This window comes from Oryzias melastigma, linkage group LG8, assembly GCF_002922805.2.
Source record: "Oryzias melastigma strain HK-1 linkage group LG8, ASM292280v2, whole genome shotgun sequence".
Classification (NCBI taxonomy): Eukaryota; Metazoa; Chordata; class Actinopteri; order Beloniformes; family Adrianichthyidae; genus Oryzias; species Oryzias melastigma.
In genome coordinates, this window is record NC_050519.1 from 17,913,030 (window position 1) to 17,916,951 (window position 3,922).

The following is a 3,922-nucleotide window of genomic DNA, read 5'->3' on the forward strand; positions in this document are numbered from 1 at the left end:
CTTGTTGTGTTTCCTGGTGTGGGTCCATTCCCTTTCACGTGTGTGTGTGTGTGTGTGCATGTCACTGTGGGGTGAAATCCATTTGTTTCATTTTGTTTTTTCCTCCCCTCATACGCCCAGCGCTCTGCCGGAAAGCCTTCCCCCAGTAGGGTTTTTATTTGTTTTAGCTTGGATTGTTTTAATTGGTTTTAATTTCTTTTAATAAAACTATTTATTGAACTGGAACCACGTCTTGGCTCCTTGGGAAGGAATTTACGTGTCCTTTATCAGGACTTCCCTTTGGGTTCCCCGGACCCTGCATTCCGGGGTGGCGTTGTTTGCTTTTGGGTTATACCCAACCCTCTGAAAATCCACTTTGCCACAATGGCACAGCGTTAAGACCAGATGGTTTAGATGCAGATGGAAGAACAAGACTCGACACAAAAGAAAAAAGAAGGGAATTAAAGCTGAAAAAAACAAAACAAATACAAGTCATGTCAAATGCATAATCGAGACCAACTAACTTGACAAATGGAGGTTACTGAGGTGACTGGACGCACCTGAACCTGCGGAGGAAATGGCGGTGGAGTTAAGTAAAATGCACACGGAATATTATTGTGAAGATCACTGTCTGTAGAAGCAGAATGAACAGAAATGTGATAAGAAGTAGATTCATGTTTGTCTCTTCTACTGTGGAGTTTAGTCATCAGGAAAAAAGCATCCATAGTAGTACTTTAGGTATTTGTACATTTTAACGTTTTTTAAAATTTGACACAATTTGCTTGATTTTTCAAGAAATTCTTAAAATTATTTGTGCACTTTTTACAAATGATGGTTTGGTATCACAATATTCACCACATTCAGGACATTTATGCTTGCAGCATTGATATTTATACCTTTTATGCATTTAAAAAAATTAATTTTGTCAAGAGTTTTTGTCCAATTTTAAAATCTTTGCTATATCGACATCAAAACATTCAGCATTTTGAGAACATTGTTCAGCAAAATAAAGTAAATTGCTTTAGCAATCAGCAAAACACATTCATTATCGCAGGTGATGTAACTTTTCTGGACTTTTACTTTCTTTAGGTGCAATTAGAGATGCAAGGTGGAAACCGCAGAGATCGAGATGATTCCAGCAGGGATCGTGAATGTTAGGATGTCTTTTCCTGTTTGTCTAGAAAGGTTTTCACGATGATCTACTTGGCTTTATTCTATCATTTCTGTTTGCACCAAAGACTATTGGTGGTTGAGCTTTAAGAGACGACCAGAAAGAGCTCTTTCTCTACTGTAGCCATCAATCCTATGTCCAAATTCCTGGACTTTTAGAATTGGCGAGCCATTCTAAGTCATCCGCTGGTGACAGGCGTTCTTTACAATGCTTACATGATGGTTCATTTTAGCTTCTGACAGAAGTGGGCATTAGCTAATGGAAGCTATGCAGCTCTCCCACCCACTCTTAAGTCTCTCTGAAAGATGGAAAAAGACCGTTTCTATTGCAGCCCACTACTCAAAATCCATTTTCTCCTCAGGGAAACAATGAACCCTTTCTGACATGCAATCGTTCAAACATCCTTAGGAGGAGAATGTCCAAGGAAATGTGTAAAAAAGGGGGAAGGGAAGTGACAGGAGAAGGAGAGGTGGTCGAATTCAGAGATGGCTCAAATGTTGAAAGAAAAAAGTAAAAAAAAAAGTTCAAATCAAAGAAGAGTTTTCATAAACATGTCTTTTTTTATATAGTATATCACCTGCAAAGTACGACTGCTTAGAAAGCAGAGGATGAATTCAAGCGACAGTTAAGTGCGCCGCTCTCATGAGGATGCATCGTAATTTTACACTCATTTTTTCCGGCGGCATAAAGAAGCCGAGCGGCGATTGACGTCACTAAACGCTCACTTCAACACAGGAAGTGGAACCACTTTACTCGCTCCCATCTATACTCTTTTTAATGTACCCTCTCATTTTACTCCATCAGATCTGACCGAGCGCGTTAAGTCACCATGACCTGGATAACCTAGGTGCAGACGGGGGCGACCTATGCTGTGAAGGTGTCAGCTTCTCCGTTTCCCGCTACAAGGTGTCTCCGGGGAAGACGGCGTCACTTCTGCCTCCTCAGAGCACCTGTCCACCCTCTACCTACACAACGCCGCCGTGTTTCCTGCCGATCACCTCGCACAGGCGACTTTTCTAGAGCAGCCAGATATTAGCTCAGCAGGAGTGAAACAAGTGGAAAAGAGAGGAATGTTTGTGTGTTTTTTCCCCGGAGCTAAATTGCCGCAACACTCAGTCAGATCCAAATCCAGAGTTGGAGGAGCTCACTCACCTGGTGTCTGGAAGTTGAGGCGACGCAGTTCAACAGGATCGGTGGGGTGGTGAAGAGGCATTTCTTTGTTGTTGGGAAGGCTGCCTTTCCGAGCTTCAGTCTCTGCTCGTTTCCTGCAAAATAAAGGAGGAAAACATGTAGTTTTCTAACACTACTATTATGATTCAAATAGAAGCCCCTCTCCCATCAAATTTTGATCTATTTTAGCAGCGTTCCCACAATCTTTAATTATGATTAAGTCGTTTTTAGCCAAAATAAAATATCATTTTCTAAGACATAGTCTGTGCAGAGTAAGGATAAATTCCTGTTGCTGAGTAAACTAAGGAGCTTATCGCTTTTCTACAACCAAGTAAGCTTTTTTTCCAAACAACATTTTTTCATCTCCTCCTGATTCACAGCAATTTGAATTAAGAAATACTCAGAAATTATTTTTTTTTTCATAATTTTCTTTCCATCAGAAAAATGGTGCATGAACAGGACACCTACAGGTTTAAATAAGTTACATTTAAGATAATTTAAAGTCTAATTTGGGACCATATGAAGATCAAATCTACTTTAGCAAACACACAGAAACTAAATGATGTAAAATAATAAACCCAAATGTTAAAATTCATACACTATCATATTCTTGAATAACACTAATAACAGTATAATCAGAAAATTTCCTTTTTTTTGTTCACTTCCTTATGACACAACACAACTTGGAAATGTTTGTTCTTAGCAACAGAAAATTAGACTCTTCAGCAGAATTAAAAGCTTTAAAGGCCCTTAAATTAATTAAATTTAAGACCTTTTAACCCTAGAGCACTATCGGCAGGAGATTTTCACCCGGGACAAAGTCTCGCAGACAAAGGCAAAGTCTTCACTAGCTTTATTTATTATTTTTAGGAATTATTTGTTCTTAAACTACTAATTTGTCAGTAATTTTAAGCATGTTTTTACAATCTTCCTGTTTTTCATTTCCATTTTGTTACATAAACCACAGTGGAAAATAAAAAAATAACTACTGTAATTTATCATGTGTTGTCATATTTTGATCTATTTCTTATGAGAAATTAATTTTATTAGGTTTATTATATCGGGTAAAAATAACTTGGCAGAGGTGATGGTGGAACTTTTCATGGTGAAAGTGTTCTAGGGTTAAGACACCCTGAAGAACACGTTAAAAACACAGTTTTGACCGGAGTGCAGTACAATGGTAGTAGATCAGTGAAGCTTAAGGGTTTTTATCTTCAAATTATAGTATTAGGTTTTTGTGTCCTACTGTAGAAAGAAAATCATCTCAAGGTAAAAGCTGTTTTTTGACACTGTAAGCCAGTTTGGTACTGAAACAATGAATATTTCTTTAGAAATGGATTTTCTTTAGTTTTTAATTTACTGAACAAATCATTTTGAGTCCAAATTAGCTCTTAATTTTGAGTATTTGTGCTTTAATTTTGAAATGTTTAGCGCGTTCAGAAACCCATGTTTAGCGCATTTAGAAACCCATGTTTAGCGCATTTAGAAACCCATGTTTAGCGCGTTCCAAACCCATGTTTAGCGCGTTCAGAAACCCATGTTTAGCGCGTTCCAAACCCATGTTTAGCGCATTCAGAAACCCATGTTTAGCGCATTCAGAAA